Genomic DNA, 23429 nt, shown 5'->3' on the forward strand with positions numbered 1-23429 from the left:
AGAGTAGCGGATAGAAAGCAATAGTCGATGCAGGACCATGTGTTGTGGGGGGGCGAATAATGGGTGAATTCCAGATTGGAGGTACCTTTCAGGCACCAGGCATCTCGTAATATATGTGCAGCACAAATATCATTTAGCATGTGGAGTGCTCTCAGCTTATTGGCCAGTGATGGTGTGGGAGTATCAATGGTAGGATCCATTAGTAGATTAAAATCCCTGCCCACAATAATGTGATCAAAATCCATATGCCCAATCTCAGTGGTTAGAGACAGGAATAACTCCAGAGAATCAAGATTAGGGGTGTAGATTTTAGCCAAAAATACAGAGCGACCTGCTAGGATACCAGCGACTAGTACATACTGGCCATCATCATCTGTGACAGTGGTGGTATGGCAAAATGGTAAATCTTTATGAATAATACGGCAAACCCCTCTGGAATAAGTGCTGTAATTAGAAAACAAATGGTGTGAGCCCCAAGTAAATGTGAATATGTGCAATCACCCAGGAGGAAGGTGTGATTCCTGAAGGAAAGCAATTTGTGCACCATGGCGCGCTACATATTTTAAAACTAGTTTTCCTTTATGGCGAACATTGAGATCCCTATATTCCAGCACAGAAGCGTAAGGTTAAGAAGGTTTGAATCAAGAGGGTATGTACAGGCCGTGTCAAATGGATCTGCAAAGCGAGGATGGACAGTGACCAGTGTATACAAGAAAGCAACGAGGAAAACAGCAAGCAGTGACTCAAGCTTTCACAGTAACCCCCACCACCCACACAAGGCACATGAAGGCTCCGAAATGACCCAAATAAGCAACCCAAAATATGCAAATAATTGAAACAGTAAGCATATCTGTGTGTACCACTAGGGAGTGGCAACATTACGGCAGGCACCGACGAGTGAAAGCATCATTATGCAGATTAGTGAGTGAGCTGCAGTAAGCCTGATGGAATAAGTCTGAGAGTGCAAATGTTCAAGCCTGCACTAAGCCAGAAGCAGGGTCTACAGCCATCTGTGCAGTATGGAAAGAAGGTGGAGAAAAGTAAGCCATCAGGGTGTGGGGAAGAGATCTGCACTGGCCGTGGAATAAATGTCTGAGGGGAATCTGGCCAGAGTAGATCGACGAGAGGACGGGCGCTCAACAGAGTGTTGCTTGCAAAAGGCCTGCGCTGCAGCCATGGTGTCAAAGGAATGAGGCTTACCGTTGACTTTGACCTTGAGGTGTGCTGGGTATAGCATGTCATAGCACAATGCCAGTTTTCGCAGAGTGGATTTGACATCTGTGAATTTCTGATGTGCCTCTTGGACCACTGCGGTGAAGTCAGGGAACAGGGAGATGGTGGAGCTCTGCCATTGAAAGGGACCATTTTCACGGGACAGCCACAGGGCTAAATAATGGTCTCAGAAGTTCAGTAGGTGCAATGATAAGCCATCGAGAACAGCCAGGATTGGGGCACAGGCCCAGTGATCGATAAGCCCGTTCCACCACGAATGCAGAAGTAAAGTGTTGTTTGCCCAGCCACCCTCAGGATGTGTAGGTTATTGCGCCTAACCCGCCTCTAAATCTTCGTTCTTCATGGCCACGGATGTAAGAAAGTTTCCATTCTCTCCAATCGCTTCCTAGACTGTGCAACACCATCTTTCAGGTCCAACACTCACCCCTCAGCAGCTTACAGTTGATTTTAGTGGTGGTTGAGGCGTTCAAACATATTCTCCTGGCATGTGTATCAAACCGAACACCTATGGCTGGAAAATCTGCTCTAAGTTCAGCCATTATGGCGTCAGTGCCCATCAGCTGTTCTGGGCAAGAGCCACCCTTAACACCCTCCGCCATAGTTATGGGTTGCATGGCTTCTGAAGGCTTTGGCTTCTCAAAATTAAGACATCTCTGCTTAGGTCTCCACGAACCACAGCCTGCAAAGTGGAGAAGGGAAGTCTTACCCCTGGATTTGGAAGGAGAGAAGGACAGCAGCTGCACCAGGAAAAGGCAGTATTGTTGGACTATACGTGAATATACCACAGCATTGACAAATACGGTCAGGAGGATGAATAGGGAGAGGCCTCCCAGGTGGAGTGAATTTTAACTTCCCAAGAGACTGCGGTGAAGGAACAGGCAGAGGTCCAGTCCATGAGGGAAAGAATGATCCTATCAGCGTGGTACATACCACCAAAGCTCCACCCCAACAGCTATCGCTGGTAGGGAACAAATGGAGGCATAAGGGATGGGCAGCACCTTCAAATGTTGCTAAGGGCAAGGTGGAGAGGCATATTCACTGGGTGGCAACTGGGGGGCCAGCAAGCATGGTCGACCAATAGACCCAAGAAGGAACAGCTGCCAGATAGAGGGGCAGGAGCATCTGATGTAGCCAAATCAGAGGGGGCAGAGAGCGGCAGGAGAACTGTCGCAGGTGCCAGGAATGGATGCAGAGTCAAGAGGCAAGGCGTGATTGGAATAGGCACAACACCAAGGCCTGTGTCTGCATATCAGGGCATTAAGTGTGTATGATGGATGTGCACAAGAGTCCAGGCTGAGTTAATGGAGGATTACAGCAGTAAAGGCCCAGTACTCCAATGGCAAGAGCTTGTAGGGCATCAAGGCCATTTCAGGCTGAAGGGTAAACGTACCATGAATGTGTAGAGAAAATGGTGCCCTGCAGTGCCACGCCCCACCAACACAAGGGAACACGAGCAATCCACTGGGCCTCTGGAGGGGAGGTGAAGGGGAGTTAGACGGTGGGGGGCACAGGAGGTAGCTAAGTTGTGCTGACACGGTACGACAGCCAGATCCCCAGGCTTACCCGCAGTCCCTGTCACTGTGGGGCTTCTGGGGAGAAACAGGGACAACTGTTACCTGAAATGATGCAAGTGATTTATGCCGGTATTGCCCCCACAGCTCTCTGTAAAGCTGGCCACTCGATGCGTTTCACTGCCGCAGCGTCAGTGGACAGAAGTGGCTGCAATTCCACTGCAGCACATTAATGAGGGCCCTGCCATTTGTAGGTAGAGGATCCGCCCCATGTGGCTCAGTGCACCAGCAGCCGGATGAGAGATTCGTTCAGGCTGCGACCTTCATTCAATCAGGAGTGAGTAATGGGTGATGCTGGAGTGCAGCCAAGCCCCCCGATGGGCCGCCGCAGTATGCAGCGATGCCACCCAGGCTCAGGTAGTAGGTAGGCCGACCAGCGGGCTAAATGCTGCATCCAGTGTAGGTCCCAAATGGAGGCCGGCCAGCACGCCACTCCAAGGCTACATCTCCTGTGTCACCCAGTCTCCCACTGTCAGGGTGAACAATGCATGCCCAGAGTGTCTGGGTCTCCCTACGGCTTAGATGTAGGCGGATGATTGCGAGGATCTCATCACAGTACTAGATTTGGGCAGCGTCCACCGCAGCTTCAATGTCGTGCAGCCATGTCGGTCTACGGCTTGGACACTCCCCAAATTGATCACGATCATTGGGATGTGTTTACATGGGAAAAGCTTCTCTGATAATATCAGCTATGCAGATTTTAGGTGAAAATACATTTGGAATGTTTGTGAATTGGCTTTGTGAGTGTTCCCTGATTTCTGGTGGCCAACCACACCCTCTGACTCTCCCCTGGATACATCTTAGCTCCACCATCATCACTATACTTACTGTAGCAGACAATGTGTCACAATTCGGAATATGATACTGCACTCTTCATTTTACAATCCTGAGTGTAATTTAAGATTACCAACCAATTTGTAATCAGGCCCAAGTTAATTCAATGTGCAAACATCAAGTAGAAAATTCTTGTTTATAATAAAAACAATGCACATTTGATACCCAGACACGGATATTTTCATTTATATTGCCATCTCTATCACAAAGGTTGTGATTATTTGTTTTAGTAAAATATAACTCATTTGATGAGAAAAATTAATAAAACCCCCCTGGTGATCACTAACATCAAAAATCATATATATTTTCTAAAGATATTTGCGCTCAATGATGAAAGGTTTTGTAAATTTAAAGTGCTATAGTTTATCATACTAGGTTTTTACCAGACAAGTGATTCAGGGCCTACATAAGCATTTTTTGGCAGCAAACTAGCAAAGAGACTTATTTAAATTATGACGGAAGGGTACTACATCAAAACGTAATGGATCTCATGGCCGCCATATTACAAGTGTCATTGGCTATAACGCATTTGTAATATGGTGCACTGAATATCAGGCTGTCATAATGGAACATATTGACTGAAGTATACTCAGAAACTGCAACAAGGGATTACAGTTGGTTATATTGGAACGTTGCCTTTTGCACCTTACAAGTGTTAGGAGAATCAGTGGATTTACAATATTGCCCTGAGGAAGCATTTGTAAGGTGAAACATGTTGGTTGCATGTTCGTAGTGTGGATGAAGAACCAAAATAAAGAAAAATGACCACTTTGACAAAGACCTACGAGTTATGATTCGTGTTGATTGATCATTTATACTTAGTTGTGTTCCTTTCCTCTCTTTTTTGTGTAAAAAGTTTTGAATGTATGGTCAATGAGCAGCTAGCCATTAGAGGTGGACAACGTGGGTGGCTATTACAGTGATTACTCCAGGTGCTGCAGCATTGGGTTCCCTGGATGCTCTTGTTTGTTCAATATTTTACATCACTCATGGCATGCTCAATGGCAGCATTGATAACATCACTGATGACACCTTAATTTACATCATTTATGACAAAACTGTGCATGGCGTCCGAGTTATAGTGATGTGAGGTGGTCCATTATCTACAACTGGTGAATTTATGTGTTTTTTGTTTTTGTTTAAAATGTTTTGCTGTAACTACCATTCCCTTCAATTAGTCACTCATTCATTCATGTAGTTACCATAATAATCAAGTATTATATTGGTCCAGGATTAACTTCCTTTAAATTCAGCACTTGACGCCAGTTCAACTGAATGTGAATATTAATCCTTTATTCTAAAATGTTAGGAAAAAAGACTAGAGGTGGTGGATTTATGCGAGTGCAGGTTTTCTACGTATAATAGCATCTTCCTGCGTCTGTGTGCACAAACATCTGGGCGCCTTCTGCTGTCTTTTCCTTTAGGACAGGTTTGTGCATCTATGCCTGGGCTACGGTATTCTGTATTAGAATGTGCTGATTTTACAGTTCCCGAAGAACCCACAAAACAGCAGGAGAGTTTTCATTAGCTCCATAATTGTGCCCAGGCTATTAAACATCAAGGCGCCGTCCTCAGCCTCCTGTGAGATCTCCTTTGGGAAATGCCATAAATTGGACTCCTTTACAAGACATCACACACATATGACAGGGTTAAATTACGAACTCAATTTCTAATTATTGCGAATGAAGCTTAATAGCAGCTCACACTGTGAATAAATATTTGAGTCACATAAAGAAATACAGTAAGTTAATTGTTTTAATGATACAGGGAAGTCAAACAGGAAACACTAACAAGACACGTTTTTCATTATACTAAAGATGGCCAGAAGTCCTGAGTGATTTTTTTTTACCCCATTGGTTTAACTCAAAATGATGGATGATTTATGGATCAGCATGCACTGGAATAATGTGTGTGTGTTTTTTTGTGGCGACTTCTGGCGTCGAACTTTAATACTATATAGTTCAAAGCAAATACAAATGGTCACTGTTATCAACAACTGAGCAAATCAATAAACATATTGGATTGCGTGCTTTGTGTGATAAGGGCGCGTGCTCTGTGCTGAGCCACTCAGCCACTCAAGGTACATTTCACTTTTAATTCAATGGGCATTTTGTTTGCAAAATAAATATATGCAATTGCCCTGTATGCGGAATACTCATCTCAACACAATTTATATTTCTGTCCCGTTATGATACTGGCAATTAATTTTCATATACTCTGGGTAACAGCTTGCAACATTTGTGTACCTTATTGTACCGAAGTTGTGGCTTCGAAGGGCTCTCCTTTTCACTTGGTTAAGAGGGTGCACCATTCCTTATCCAATGCTGGTAGCAAGTAGGTTCATACTGTGGTCTTGGTGTGAAGTACTTGGTGTTTTGTGTGAGGTTCAGTGGAGTGCTCTAAAAGGGTTGTAATAAGGAAAGCTAAAGAGAGATGTTTGGATAGCTTGATTTAATCTCAGTCACTGATAAGTAATCTGAAGCGGAATCCTGCCCATTATTTTGTGCCCATCATGCCACCTCAAACAGTGAGCAGCCATATGCAAACCAGCCTATGTCCTGCTCCAATAGGAAGGGTCCAGCTCAACCTGCAAGGCCAGATCCCATATAAAAAGGAACACAAGCAACCCCATTCTGGTTTTGCCCCTAAGTACCAGACGTAGGTGTTGTGTTCACTGTGCCATAGAACACTACCTTCCTACTTCTCTTGATGTCTTTCCAAATAGGAAACTTTTTTTAAAGCTACATCTGTCCCCTTAATAGTCTCAGGCTACTTTTAAAAAAATTGTTACGTTTGGGAGCGTAATTACAGGACAGCGGTCCTGTTCCTTGCATCCGTTTGTTTTTGGCTTATCAGAGGGGTCACAAATAGCAAACTAATGAATATGAATAAGGCAGACAGGTAATTCCATGACAACCTGTGACTGGACATTTTGAAATACAACTTATTAGTCCATAGGTCTCATCAGAAAACGAAAGTTAGGTCATAAAAATTCCGTGAGCAATTTGCACCCACTATATGCAACCTGCCTTTTTGTACATCAGGCCCCAAATTCTTTTTAAGTGGCATTGTCATATTCTAATAAAAGAATAGCCAAACCAGAAAGACCAGGCCTTGGCAAGCATGCATTTTTTTATTCTATTTTTAATGGCCCTGGGCGTAGTTCGCGTATTTTTGCAACGCGGAACTCCGCGAAGTTACAAAAAACCTCCATGAAGTTCCGCGAATGGCGGAGTGCAGTGCGAACTGCAGTTTGTGTTGGTATTCCTGCAGCTCGGGTAGAAATTGTACCCGAGCGGCAGCTCGCGCTCACAAACTTACCGTTCGCGATCGCAAGCGGAGACAAAACTCATCTGCACATCGCGAAGCTGAGTTTTCTGCACTCTGCGAGCTCCGCTGAGTGCGGAGTGCAGAAAACTACGCAAACTCTGCGAACCGAGCGAAGTTTACTTCCCAGGCCTAATTTTTAATTTCTAACATATGCTATATAAAAAACTGCCCTAAAAATATCAAGAAAGGAGTGGACTAGCAGCCCAGGCACACCAGCACTGGCGGTCAGGGGCGGCTCCTCTGCTAAGTCAGAGGAGCATCGACCCACTGCTCTCAGAGCAGGAAAAAATTAAAATAAAATGATAATAACATTGTTATTATTATTTTATTTTTCATAGCTATGGGTCTGGGTTCGGGGGGGTGGGGCTAGTGTCACAGGAGGAGAAGTGGTTTATGCACTTAAGCACGCATGGCGGTTTGGCCGGCCGTCTTGGGCCGGCCAAACAGTCATGCGCACTTAGCATGTTCTCCACCGGGCTGTTATACACAGCCTGGGTGGGGAACATGCACAGACTCCCAGTCTCCGTCTGAGTGCCGAACCGCGGCACTCAGACCAATCACAATGCTGCCATGCAGTGTTGTGATTAGCTTAAGGAAGCCTGTGTGCTTCCTGCTTTTGCGACTCGCCAGGAAGTGAAGCAATGACCAAGCAAGTGTTTTTTTTTTTTATATTTTGCTCCACCCCCACCACACCTGCTAGCAGTGAAGTGCATTCCTTTTCTGGCAGCTCTGCACATGTGATCAGGAAAATGCCTTTACTCTCAGCCTTTGGATGACGTGTGCTGGCCCATTGGCCTGTGTTGCATTGTATGGTGGGTTGAAGCAAAATTTGAATAACATTTAAACAGACCAAAGGATGACTAGGACTGACCAAATATCCATGTGAATGCACATATAAAGTATGAATTTTTTGCAAACCACAAGGTTAGCAAGATTCCTCTGGGCCAGACCTAAAACGAAATGCTGGTACATTCTAGGCAAGCATACCACTGTTTAGCAACAGAAGTCAAAAATATTTTACAAAAATAATCTTCACTTTTGCGAGCAATTCCTGTAAATTAATTGCAACTGTTGTTGTCAGTTCTGTTAATAACTTTAGAGAAAATAACATAGTAAGTGAAAGGTTTGGGCCCATAAGTTCTGGACCTGTTCTAGAGTCACAATCTGATGGTTCTTTTTCATAGCATGAAAGTGTAAAGGGGTGAAAAGTTGTTAGCTGGCCAATCAATTAGTCAATAATCCTCTTGGACACATAGTAACCCTGGACCACTACTTAAGGTTAGTTTGATTTATTACACAGCCAAAAATAACTGATCATCAAGACACCTCAGCACAAGGGTGTAGACATACATAGGAATTAGCATGAAGCCAAATCTGATTATCCATTTTAAACAATGTAGGATAAGCAATACAATTAGTTCAAGAAGTAAGATACAAAAGATCAGGATGCATAAGTCCAAGTTTCCCTACATTGAGGGTTGTTGTGTGAAAAGCATTAAATCTATTCCTACTCTAGCACTAAAGTGACATCCTTACCTAAGCATTTTCAGAAGGAAGGATAAAAAGGTGTCAGTATCTGGAGTCTTTCTAAGAAGTCTCTCCACGATCAGTGGGTTATGTAGCAGAAAAATATCAAGACAGAGCTCGTATTAAGATGCTCTCTCTCTGAAGACTAGAAAGAAGTCGAGGACTATCCCTAACTCCAAGAACGGTTATCCGTAGGTAGCATTCCCAGGGTGCAGCGTGAGTCACGCTTTTTGCTCTGGATACAGTCCTGAAGGTGATTTTCCATGGACAACGGTGTTCTTTCCTTGATACACTTTGTCCGTGGTTCCCAGGCCTTCTCCTGTGTGAAGCGCAACAACCTTCCTTTATTGACTCAACCACAAATTGTAATTTCTTCTCTCTTTGCCTGACTGGTAGAGCAAACACATTATTCTAGCTAACAAGAATGCTTCTTTCACCTGCAATGCAAAATGTGAGAAAGAACAAATTCCACAGCGCATAAATGTCAGCTGTTAATTCTAAAGCAAGAATTTTGAGGGAACTACATTTGAGGCATACGAAATTCAGACAACATAAGACAGCATTGCATGAGTTTTATGAATTTGTATAACTTTAAGGCAACTTCAATTAATGCATTTACTTGTGTGCAAAATGACACAATAAATAAATACATTTAATACATAAACAGTTGCCAGTTGCACAACACAAGTTCTTCACGTTAATGGTTTCTGCAACTTACATACAATTTCTACGTTGATTCTCCATTCTACTTTTCAATGGCCTAAAATAATTCATGTTTTCATGTTAATGCATTTCACAATTCTAACGCTTTACATTTATACAACAAAGGATTATATGCGGGTGCAGACTATACATGATTATAATGCACCCCTACAAAGAAGATGCAGTTTCCACCCTGATGATGTTGTATCATCATAAAACAATCCAACATTTCTGCAAAGTAGACCGATCTAAACAGATGTCGCAGCTAATTTCCTCTGTCTGAACCCTTCTCTCTCTTTCCCTTAAAGAATTCTCCGCTTGTCTCGGCTTGTGCCATTTGTATGCTCTTATCATCCTTACCAAGACAATAACACAGATTACAACAATTATTATTGGCTACAAGATGTATCTAAAGATTCCACTTCCCATGTTTGCAAACCAACTTCCAACTGCACCAAACCCTTTTCAAATCTTATCCCAAACTCACTCGGCTGCCAAATCCTGGATCTCATGATGTATATCAGTGATATTATAAATATATCTCCTCAGATCCTTACTTCTATCAGGAATATATGTACAACACTGTTGGAGCTTCAGCATTTGACAGACTCCGCCTTCCTTTGCCAGTAACACGTCTAATGCAAGACGGTATTCCATCACCATTGCCCTTATCAAGACCATCTCCCCATCTACGAGTAGCAAAGAGTGAGCTGTGTTAACTGATAACTTATCCACAATAGTAGACAACTTTCTAATCTTGATGTCATTCAATATCACTCCTAGACTAGGTGTCATTGCTCCAAATATATCTCCCACAACCTCACCAGCACTCATCTTTCTTCCTAAACTGAACATGACCATTTGTCCAACTAGTCTCTTCTGCTGAGTCTGACTCTATACCACTCGCAATGTTACCATCTCCCTCATGGATCTCATGATGTATATCAGTGATATTATAAATATATCTCCTCAGATCCTTACTTCTATCAGGAATATATGTACAACACTGTTGGAGCTTCAGCATTTGACAGACTCCGCCTTCCTTTGCCAGTAACACGTCTAATGCAAGACGGTATTCCATCACCATTGCCCTTATCAAGACCATCTCCCCATCTACGAGTAGCAAAGAGTGAGCTGTGTTAACTGATAACTTATCCACAATAGTAGACAACTTTCTAATCTTGATGTCATTCAATATCACTCCTAGACTAGGTGTCATTGCTCCAAATATATCTCCCACAACCTCACCAGCACTCATCTTTCTTCCTAAACTGAACATGACCATTTGTCTAACTAGTCTCTTCTGCTGAGTCTGACTCTATACCACTCGCAATGTTACCATCTCCCTCATGGATCTCATGATGTATATCAGTGATATTATAAATATATCTCCTCAGATCCTTACTTCTATCAGGAATATATGTACAACACTGTTGGAGCTTCAGCATTTGACAGACTCCGCCTTCCTTTGCCAGTAACACGTCTAATGCAAGACGGTATTCCATCACCATTGCCCTTATCAAGACCATCTCCCCATCTACGAGTAGCAAAGAGTGAGCTGTGTTAACTGATAACTTATCCACAATAGTAGACAACTTTCTAATCTTGATGTCATTCAATATCACTCCTAGACTAGGTGTCATTGCTCCAAATATATCTCCCACAACCTCACCAGCACTCATCTTTCTTCCTAAACTGCACATGACCATTTGTCCAACTAGTCTCTTCTGCTGAGTCTGACTCTATACCACTCGCAATGTTACCATCTCCCTCAGAGACTATACCAGGGTCTTGTGTAGCTTGACCCCCCTCAGATTGGTCTGGTGTGTATACCCAGCCTCTTCAGGAACCTCCACAACTTGGCTTACCTTCTCCAATGACCAATTGGTCATGGCACATGACACACCGATAACATACAGCTTCTGCAATCACTCTAAATCTCAGATTGAACCATGTCTGTCTAAACAATCGCACTGTTGCATCCCTTTCTATAGGAGCTTCTCCATGAATTCGCCTTGCCTATGCATGTAACAGACAATCTGGTAATACTACACTGCCATCAACTGAAGCCCATATGTCATTTTCTCCTTTCTCACAACCTGCTCTGATCCAACCCGCTTGTTCCTTGTTCGTGGTTTCCATTTGCAAAGGTCTGACTTCATCCCATGTGTCTGCAACAGCTAGCATCATGCTGAGTTAGGTCTTCTCTGTACTCTCACAGTATATTCTCCATTGAAAACACATGCGTGAAAGCACAGAAATGTGTGACTTTGTACCTATTCCCTATGGTAACAAAATCATCTCCCCTTCCATGGGCTGCGCACTTAACTACAGCCTCTTCTTTTGCCAATTGCAAAGCTTCCAACAGTTGTGTCACATATTCCCCATTCCTGATCGGAGAACCTGATGGCGTTAGGAACCCTCTCTGAGACCATAGCTGTCTGAAGTCATAAACCACACCAATCAGTATGGATGGTGACTCGGATTTGCTCAGAAACTCGACATTCATGGGACAAGGCAATGATTTCAGCCACTTGTGTGGAGTGTACTCCCTGTAAACAAGCATGCTTATGCCACTCCCGAAATGGTGCAGACAGCAAATGCTGCTATCAAATTACCCTCATTCTCTCTTAAGCATGAACCATCAACAAAAAGGGCTTGATCGTGTCAGACAATGGCTCGTAGACAATGTCAGGTCTTGGTTTTGTGGAAAGTTCAGTGACATCCAAACAGTCATGGTCTTCACAATCTTCCCCATCAGCATTTGGAACAAGCAACAAGGTAGCAGGATTTAACATAGAACAACGCTTCAGGGTAACATTCTCGGTAGCGAGCAACACTTGTTCATATCTTGTCAAGCTATTATTTGTCAAATGCTGTGTTTGGGTTCTCATCATCAGGAGCTCAACTGAATGCAGCACATATACTGTAAGTGGATGACCCATCACAATGCTCTCCCATCGTTCAATACTGACACCTGTTGCAGCAACGGACTTGAGACATCCAGGCAATGCTGAAGCTACAGGATCTAATGTACCTGAGAAATTGGCCAATGGTCTGCAAGCACCCCAATGTGTGTGGGTGAGTACAGAAAGAGCACAACCTTCCCTTTCATGGCAGAATAGCGAAAATTATTTGTTGTAATAAGGCATTCCTAAAGCTGGAGCATGATACAGTCATTCTCTCAACTCCAGGAAAGCGAGCAGACAGTTGTTATCCCAAGGTACGGGATCACACACATCCTTGTGGGTAAGCCTCTGCAAAGGCTTTGCCATCAAGGAGAAATTGGAATACACTGGCAGTAACCAGCCATTCCCAAGAACATCCTGACCTTTATCTGGGTACTGGGCGGATTCCTTTTCATGATCGCCTCCACTCGCTCCGGTGACACCTTTCTCTTGCCTTTCTCAATTCGATGACTCAAGTACTTTACCTCATTATGATAATACTAAAGCTTACTCAGAGATAACTTGTTCCCATTGCCAGCCAGAGGGTTCAGTAAATTGATAGTATCATCTCTGCAAGCCTTCCACGTCTCATATGCATTAAGGAGGTTGTCAATGCACTGGAATAGCACTGAGTTTCAGTGCAGAAACAAGCTCTCAAGGTTCTTCTTCAAGACCTGGTTGAAAATGGATGGGCTTTCAGTATACCCTTGAGGGATATGACACCACATTAAGACACAATTCTCCAGACAGAAAGCAAATACAAATTGTCTCTCCTCGTGCAATGGAATGGAGAAACATACTTGGCAGAGGTCAATCCTTGTAGACCATTCAGCTTTGCAAGGAATCTGAAATAAGATCACAGCTGGATTCAGTACCATGGGACAACATGGAATCACAATGATATTGACCTTTCATAGGTCCAGAACAATGCGATATTTCCCACTCTGTTTCTGTAATCCCATTATAGGAGAGTTACACGGACTTCCTATGATCTCTTTTAAGATGCCCTATGCTATCAAGGACTCGATTACAGGTGTAATCCCTGCCACCGTTTCTGGGGTCAGGTTGTAATGAGGTGTTCTTGGAAATTCTGCATTAGGCTAGACCTGTATGAGGACTGTCTCGACTCCTCAAATCAGTCTAATTTCCTCCCCAGAGAAGTCCCATACCACTGGAGAGATGGCATCTCTCAAATTCAGCGGCATGTCTTCCACTGTCAGGAAAGGAAACATGGCTGTGTAATGGTTCTGATTGGCCAATTTAAAATCAATGTCCTCATCATTAGTCTGCAATTCAATTCCCTTCAGTGTGCAATAGATGGTACAATTCAATTTGCACAAGAGGTAATGCCCTAACAAACAGACTGGGCTCTAATCACACACCATAAACTGATGGTGATTCTGAAAGGTTCCAATCTTCACTGATACCTCTTCAGTTAAAGGGTGTTTCATTCTTTTGTTAGAGATTACAACAACTTGGGTCAATTTTACAGAGAGGGGCAGGTTTGGGACTACTACAGATCTTACAGTAGACCGGTTAGCACTAGTATCAATCAAGAATGTAATGGGATGACCATCTACTTCTACTTCTACATATGGTCCACTCTGGTCTACCTGTAAGCCTGTGCCAAGTGTACAGTCTTCCTCCTCCCTCAGGCACCGTTGTAAGGACGGGTCTTGCTCGAATCTATCCAGGGCATCCATTAAGGACATCTGATGGTAGGTTCGGTTGCCCCTCAAGACTCTCAGAGGTTGGGGCACTTGCACTAACTGATTCTGATTCCATCTAGCGTTAAGCGATCTTGGCCGAGTCACTGTCTGTAATTGATTTACTCCATCTGCCACCTGTACGAGTTCTTTTTCCTGCACCTGATTCGCAGGTTTAAAGCGACACTCTTGCTTCCAATTCCCGATCTTGGGACAAAAGTGGCAGGAAGTGGTCATTTTCAGGGTTGCATCATCTATCCCTGTCTTAGGATCTATGGGCACACCTCATCCTCTTCCCTGTCCTGTCGACCCTGCGGCCGATGCGACTTGGACACCTCCTGCATTGTTCCCTTGGCCACGAGCTACAGTTCGTACTATTGCCTGCACCTGCTCTCCCTTCTGAGCATTCCGCATTTGGACCAGCATCAATTTCTCCTTTATCCTCCTAAGCTTAGAATCCACTTCATCACTGCAGTACCTGGCGTACTGTAGGATTTCATCTACAGATTTGTTTTGCCAACAGATTAGGGGCTGTTGGATCATGAGGCTGATCTGCTACCAACTGAAAGGATTGGGCCCATAAGTTCTGGACCTGTTCTAGAGTCACAATGCAATGGTTCATTTTTGCAGCATGAAAGTGTAAAGGGGAGAAAAGTCTTTAGGGGGCCAATCAATTAGTCAATAATCCTCTCGGACACATAGTAACCATGTACAAGTACTTAAGGTGAGTTTGATTTATTACAAAGCCAAAAATAAAGACAGTTCAACACGAGGATGTAGAAATACATAGGAATTAGCATGAAGCCAAATCTGCGTATCCAGTTTAAACACTGTAGCATAAGCAAAACAATCAGTTCAAGAAGTAAGATACAAAAGATAAGGAAGCATGAGTCAAAGTTTCTCTGAATCGAAAGTTGGTGAGTGAAAAGCATTAATTCTATCCCTACTCTAGCACTAAAGTGACATCCTTATCAAAGCATTTTCAGACGGAAGGATAAAAAGGTGTCAGTACGTGCAGACTTCCTAAGAAATCTCTCCACTCTCAATGGGCTATGTAGCATAAAGCTACCAAGGCAGAGCTCGTAGTAAGATGCTCTCTCTCTGAAGGCAAGAAAGAAGTTAGGGACTATCCCTAACTCCAGCAACGGTTATCCGTAGGTATCATTCCCAGGGTGCAGTGTGAGTTATGCCATCTGCTCTGGGTACAGTCCTGAAGGTGATTTTCCACGGGACAATGGTGTTCTTTCCTTGATAAAATGTGTCCATGGTTCCCAGGCTTTATCCTGTATGAAGCACAACCACCCTTCTTTCTCTACTCAAGCCACATGATTGTAACTTCTTCTCTCCTTGCCTAACTAGTAAAATAAAGACATTATTCTAGCTAACAAGAACACTTCTTTCAAATGAAACCCAAAAGTGAGAAAGAACAAATTCAACAGCGCACATAAATTTCAACTGTTAATTCTAAAGCAAGAGTTTTCAGGGAACTGCATGTGAGGCCTAGAAATTCAGCTACCATAAGAAAGCATTACATGAGTTTTAAGAATTTGCATAACTTTAAGGCAACTTCAATGAATGCATTTACCTACGTGTGAAATTACACGATTAATAAGCAGATTTAATACATAAACAGTTGTCAATGGCACAACACAAGTTCTTCATGTTTATGGTTTCTGCTAGTTACATTCAGTTTCTATGTTGATTCTCCATGCTACTTTTCAGTGGCCTAAAATACATCACGTTTCCATGTCAATGCATTTCACAATTCTATCACTTTAAGTTAATACAACAAAGGATTATATGCAGGTGCGGTCTACATGTGATAATGCACCCCTACAAATAAGAGGCAGTTTCCACTCTATCATAAGTCATAACCGAAGGTTCCTATTCCGCTAAAAGAGATTGTAGGTATTGAGATATGGTTTAGATCCATTATACCATGTTGTTTCTTAAGCCATAGCTTTACCGGTACATCATAGAAATACTGTATTTAGTTTTTTGGTTTTAAAGTGCTTTGACACCTTAGGGTATACTATAAATCCTTTTCAATATCATTAATTTCATTCCATTAAAAAACAAAATACATTTTGGATAGGAATAGGATGTTTTGGCATTAGAATTTTAATGATATTAACACGCAGGTGGCAATGGAAATCTTGTATTTTCCTTCTTGTTATAAAAATACTGCAAATGCTGTATTACAGTTGATTCAGGTTTTTTTTTAAAAAAAGGAAAACTTCTGTTTAATAATTGGAGTGGTGCAGGAGGCAACTGGATTTCAGGGTCGAACCATGTCAAACTATTTCCCTTTACTTCTGAGTTGTTAAACAACATTATTTACTCATGTATATGTTTGCTCGATGTCTAGAGATGCTGTAGAAGCGCACGTCAGTGTATCGTTTGATAAATGTTTCTTTTCCTAATTCAATCGCCATAAATTATTGTTGTGTACATATAACGACAACAAAAGGCCTCCCTGCCCCACTGTTTGACGCTTAGCCATTATTTATTCGAAAAGACCTGCATCGTGTAGTGAACACAATGGAACTGGAATGCTTGGAATTATGCCAAACTCTTTCATACATGGATATTTTCTGGATTTCATAGCAGCTTAGTAGAAAAAGAGTAGTGCTGTAATTAGCCCCACATGAAGCTGAAATAGTAGGATGTATGCCGAGTCTTTAACATGCAATGTTAACCCTTAGGTTCCGACATAAACATATATGTTATCATCTGGAATCTTAAGTTTCTGTTAAAATTGAGTCTTTTGGGGTTCAAATGCTCAGCACTGCTGCAGCTTTTTTGACCGGGTCCCTCCCTGTCACCCTAAGATACTGTGTAACAAACAATGGGAACTACCTGGTTAGAAACAGACACCTGGCAAAGCTTCAAACTAACGCCTTTGTTCATTGAAGCTAACGGCATCCTGAAGGTTCTAAAGATAACCGCTTCGGGCTGGAACTGCTAGAAAATGACCTCTGGGTGTGCGTGTCTATGCACTTTCGAAGTTCCTAGCACCAACGGTAGACAAATTATGCAGTTTTAAACACATTAGGGATCTTTCAGTCCTAACAACCAAACACATACCACTCCATTCCAAACAACAACAAGCATTAGCAAAGTCAATAGGTCTCACCTATGCAAGAGCTATTGGCTTTGCCAATGTCTTATAACCATAATGTACAGCAGCATGGCTGTTGTTAGTACGGCTAAAAGTTACTGGTGTGGCATAGAGGAGAGTGGTGTAGAGTTGGTAGAGGTTTGTAGATTGGATTGGTGCAGAGTGGTGTGGCAAAGAGGAGAGTGGTGTAGAGGAGAGTGGAGTGGAGTGATGTGAATTAGTACTGTTGTGGGTGTAAGTAACAAACAAGGAACCACATTTAAAACTAGTGCAAACCATAAGGGGTATGAATGGCTGGAAGGCATCAAAAATAGACATGGGGCAGCACGCATAACGAAGGTGTAAAAGTGTTGTTAGTACGGCATTTATACATTAATGAGATCTTCATCCAACCAAGGTAAAATCTAATGCATGAGTAAGCCCAAAGATGCCGGCGTAGATAAACAATGTCCAAAATGCATTTGAAAACAGAACAAATGGAGAAAGCAGCAAGAGAAGTGGAAAAAGAGGATATTTCCTGGAACGCATACCTCAATCACAGTGCTATCAGTGGACTAACACTAATTAAGTTGAATCTTTCTGTGCTTGGTCAATGCTCCACAGAAAGGAAGTGACGCCCAACACGTGCTGGCCAATTAGGAGTCGGCAATGAAGTCAACGAATGGTAAGCATTGGGCAGGCTTCAAGCCCTTTATTGTAAACAAAACCCCAAAGTGCTTTTAATGTAACCAGCATTTGAAAACCTTGTTAGTATGGAGTAAAATGATACAGAGACCCTAATGTTATAATAAATTGTGTTGTCACTATTCCCTGCTCCTTAGTGCTCACCAGGCACACTACATGTGTTGTTTTCATTGCAAGCTAACCAATATATCGGCCTCAGAAGACTGATGGGACTGAGCTGGGGCCAAGAACAATGTTGACCAACATTAACTGTTGCAAATTTTCCATGTGTAAAAGTATTTTTTTTCTTCTTTTTTTACCTTTAAAAGTGAATAAATAAAGCTAGAGGATGGGAGTGTCTAATCCCAGTGGATTTGAGCCTATAAAGGATGCATCGCCAAAGCAGTTTGAATAATGTGGCTGGAGTTCCAATCAGTATTAAATAGCGATACAAAAATAATAGCATAAATCAAATGTTTTTTATTAAAATAAGAAATTCAAATCAGTATGAAAATGTGAGTGTGCTTTAATGCGGGCAAGGATGCATGTGGCATAGGAGCAGTAGGAGCAGTTGCACTGTGGCCTTTGAGTATGAAGAGCCCTCTGTCCCCCTTTACTTTTCAATTAAAGCAGATGGTTTAGAGATTACCTTTTCTTGGTTCCACAAGCAGAAATTGCAGGCTTGCAAGGGCAATGATTGTTAAATGTATATATTGAAATGGATGTAGTTGTCATTTGAGCAGCAGGAGAAGCTGTACCTGGACACGAGTATGAAAGGCACACTGGTTCAGTTCATATAACAACCAAATCAATAGTTGTGTAAAATGCATTTCCTTGCTTCCACAAAGAGCAATGGCATGCGTTGTAAGGCAGTGACTCCAGGAGTAAAATTAGTAAAATGCAAAGTAAGTGAAAAGCGGTAACGGGAGGTAGAAGATGAAAAAAAATAGGCAGACAAATGAAGGTAGAAAAAAATGGGGTGGTGCAGGAAGGAGGGAGCATTATGGCGCCCATAGCGATGCACGTTGGTAAGGATTAAAAGTAACACACACGAGAGAGTATAAACATAAATTGTCTATGGAGTTTGACAGTGCGGCGTAAAAGTAGCTAAAGAATACACTTTGAAACATTAGAAACAGAGAGCGCACCAAGGAAAGAAAACCCACAGGCAAGAAAAGGAAAGTGTAATGACAAACAAGATCGTGTTTGGAAAGCGTCAATGTCTGATAAAGGCTGTAAAGCACATTTCAAAGAAAAGCACACAAGCGGACATACACTCCTATGTAAAAAACACAGAGTGCGTTTGAGGTGCCCAGCAGTTGAAGATCTTGTTAGCGCGGATCAGAATCTAATGTTTTACTCAAATGTGTTGAGCTTTCATTGTAATCTAACCTAATATGTCAACCTCAGAGGGTTGAGAGACTGAGATGGTGCTAAGAGCAATGTACATAAATGTTGGATGTAGCAAAGTAATGTGTTTTCCTTGTCTAAAAGTTGAAATGTAATTTTAGTATTTCACGTTAAAAGATAGGGGACTCTAGATTTTAAAGGATGGCCTGGTTGTGAAGTTTAAATAGTATGAATACTGTTTGTATCAGTGTTACTTTCAGTTATAGAAAAATGTAATATGAATTCAAAGTAATTTTTTTATTGCAAAACAACTGGAATTTGTTTGTGTTTTAACACATGCAGTGTTAGGAAAACAAGTCTTCCAACCCTCCTCATAGTGACACAAAGAAAACACAGACACCAGGCAGGTCTAAGAAACAGATTAAATGTATTTGCAGCTACCAATGCTCATTGGCATGCCAAGGCAGAAGGCAGACGCACACCCCAGTGTTATGTTTTGGAACAAGGTTCCTCTGCCTTGAGTCCTTCTTTGTGGAGTGTTTATTTAAGTTAGATAGAAAAAACCCCAGAAGGGGACACAGTCCATATACAGGCAATATAGAAAATAAAATTGCCATGCACGCACAAGACACACTGCAAAATATACTTATTGCAGTATAAGTAAACAAGAGAACAGAAAATAGGTCGAGCTAAACTTGTAAGAGACTGGACGTCTCAAAGTGAGGTTTATGTTGACAGCTGTTAACCAAGGAGGTGTCAGAGAGGGCAGTAAAGGGCCTTGGGTCAGGCTGGAATAGATTTGTAAAGAGGGGGAGCACTGCGGAGATCAGAAGATCAGAGCAAGCACTTTGTTCAGAGACAGATATAAATAGCTCAATTAATCTACCTTTAGGATAGCCATATGATTGTATATATATATATATATATATTCACACATCTTTGGGCAGTCACACCCCCCCACTGAACCACACACACATTCACTCTCCCATACAAATACTCAGTTAGCTAATCAATAAATAATATAGACTTTCAAGTAGCTAGTAACCAGCTGGTGCAGCAGTTTACACAACAACTGACAAAGTGATACAGATATTCACACAGTTTAGTCACTATCCAATATATTTAGTGAGACACTATAAATTAGTCAAGTTAACAGTCAATCACACTGCTACTAAATCCTCTGTCCAGATATTCATAAATGCAAATTGCTATATATATATAATACATATTTAAATTACGAACCAAACCACATTCACTGGATGATGTCATCAGTGATGTCATCAGTGATGTCATTTGAGATATCATCAGTGATGTCACTGACCATGTCATGAATGATGTAATATGTGACATCATCAGCAGTGGATTGCTGACGCGCGAGATGTAGTTAGTACAACTAACTATATCGGTGGAATTTCAATGGTCTTGTTCGAGTGAAATGTCCAGCTAACTATAACACCCCTAAAACCTATTGTTTTTTCAGTGAATTTATAAGGTTTTTTAAATGCTAATTCCTAACTATATCAGGCCTGAAACCTATGTTTTTTCAGTGAGTATATATAATAATATATATATGCCCACAGTTAAACAGCACTCGAACACGGTTAAGAGGTGGCAAACCTTTTATTCCCAGGGTATAAGCAGGCTCTGATGGCAGTTTCAATCAGACAGTCACTGGTGTGAGAGCCTAACGCGTTTCGTAAAATGTCCTTCCTCAGAGGCAGTCGCTAATTGACTGTCTGATTGAAACTGCCATCAGAGCCTGCTTATACCCTGTGAATAAAAGGTTTGCCACCTCTCTTAACCGTGTTCGAGTGCTGTTCAACTGTGGGCAACTTGGAGCGTACATATACATATATCCACAACAATCCTTGTCGGAGTCCGAGCCACTTTAAACGGCGGGCACACGGCGGGGTAGCCAGCCCCAAAAATTCCACAAATCCTGGCGACGCTCCTCATGCGGCTAGAAAGAACACCAGTGCCATGGCCACTATTTCGCTAAAGTGTGTTTATTTGGCAACAATAAACACCCGACGTGTTTCGGAGTTGAACTCACTCCTTTCTCATGGGTAAGGTTACACAGTGTTTCTACGCATTTAAAGGTATATACAAACTCATAGCGTGCACGTGATCAGAGACATAAACAACATACATTGCATTGTATCTTTATCACTGTTCGATTTCAATAAAGTTTTTTGGAGCGTGAGCGCAATCATTAAAACATTATACTTTAACGTTTATCGCCCTGCGAAGAGAATAATAATAGTGTGCTTCAATGTAATCCTGATTTTTATACCGGACAACGTTGCGCATTTGTAATTTTACCAAGATCATTCGATCATTACTCTCAAATATCATCTAACCTATAGGCAAAGCCTTAATGGGTTTGAGTGAGAGACACAATTCTGCCCCAGTGGGCTGGCAAATTTACTCACATTGCTTTAACTAGTCAAATTAAAACAATTGCTACATTATTTCATACAAAATCTCGTTGCAAGACATTAAGTCAATTCAACGTATTGAACCTCAATTTAGCCCAAGTGGGCATTTAAATACATTAAATGTTTCCTATACAACCAATGTTGCTGACGACAGTTGATTGTTGTGATGAGATATTTGCGCTCATTTGCTTTCCATTCTTCACATCTAAAGTAGTGAAACAAAATACACCAATTAAAATAAAAATATCAATATCAAACAGTGCTATGTAAAAATTAAAAAACCTTAAAATATTAGACTTTCTCCGAGAGGCAGCTAAAAAGTAGTGTAACGACATCCTAGTTTACAAGTGCACTGAGAGTTCACAAAAATGGTGGGAAGCCACCGCCTTAAGCAAATATGTAGAACAGGATACCACAGAGACTCAGAATATTCATTACGCCGACCTTTTATAAACCTGACCCTGAAATGGTCGAGGAATGGATGACAAATAACCATACATGTTCAATTAATATGTTGAAGATTCTCATCAAATATGCAGAAAAGGATTGTGAAAAACTAAATGTTGAAAGTGAAAAAATAACTAAAAGACTGAAAGAACTTTACACGGTTGATGACTTCAATGTAGAAATGACTAAAATTGAAAATAGACTAGAAAAGGTTGAAGAAGAGATAAAAGCAAAAAAACAGAGAAAATATTACCGCAACGAGATTGATTATGAAAGAGGACAGATACTTACATTCGGGAAAAGGTTCGATCATTTAAGAAAAACTACAGAGAAAAGAAATGAAAATGAACAACCGGCAACTGAAAAGGCGCCAAAGCAAAAAAATCAAGAGAACAGTGAAATAGTGATTGAAACAGGTGACACCGACACTAGTGAAAGTGATGTCTCAGTCCAATCCGAACCTTTGAGCGTAAAAGCTCGAATTTTAAACAAATTTACCCTCATGGCAAAAGGACGCCAATCAGGCACCTCTACAAGAGGTCGTGGGCGAGGAGGAAGAGGAGGAAACAGAGTAAAATCAGACATCAGCAATACAGAGAGCCCAGTGGGAGTTTTAACAAGGGGTCGGAAAGCGAAAAAATGAACACGATGACAGTGGTAAATCTTTCTAAACGTGTTTTAAGTGTTGACCAATTGGAAGTACTATCATTAGGTTTATCATTTTGTCCATTTGCAAAATTTTATTACACCGATTCACGAATTGATCTTCTTCATTTTACATGAAAGTTAAAATTGAAAAAATGGCTTGCAATGAAGAGTGCACAACGCTTAATGAAGAGGCATATTGAACCCACTAATCTCACGGCAAATGATGCCGAGGTCTTACACTCATTGCATGAATTGGAAAATAATGTTAATTTTATAGATGACCCATTTATGAATTTGATTAACACTGACATTGACATAGGTATGGGAAGTGAAAGTGGGTTTAAACCCAAGTCCATCTTTGTCCCTCAGATCTGTATCAACTCTATAGAATGCTTTAAAAAAGGCATGATCAATGAATTACAGAAAATTGAAAAACATACGGTTAAATGTAACCAAAATTTGAAAAAATCACAAAGAGAAACTGTCAAAGAACTAGAAGGTTTTACTGATATAGTAATTAAAAAATCAGAAAAAGGTGGCAATGTGGTCATTTGGCCACTAGAAATGTACTTGACAGAAGGTTACAAACAATTAAATGATAAAGATAAATATGTATTATCTACCAGACAACAATATGAGGACACTAACAATGGATACTACAGTAAATTAATAGACTGGAAAGATAAAGGTATTCTAGATGAAGACGAATACAGATATTTGTATTGCAAATAACCTAAAATACCAAAATTGCATAAAGATCTGTCCAAGCCACCGGGGCTACCTATAGAATCCTCGAGGGGAAGTCTATTAGAAAATACTTCTAGATATGTAGACAATTTTTTGCAACCATTTGTACAAGCCCTACCATCCTATGTAAAGGATACATCAGATTTTTTAAGAATCATTAAGAA

Source organism: Triturus cristatus, chromosome 2_1, assembly GCF_964204655.1.
Source record: "Triturus cristatus chromosome 2_1, aTriCri1.1, whole genome shotgun sequence".
NCBI lineage: Eukaryota > Metazoa > Chordata > Amphibia > Caudata > Salamandridae > Triturus > Triturus cristatus.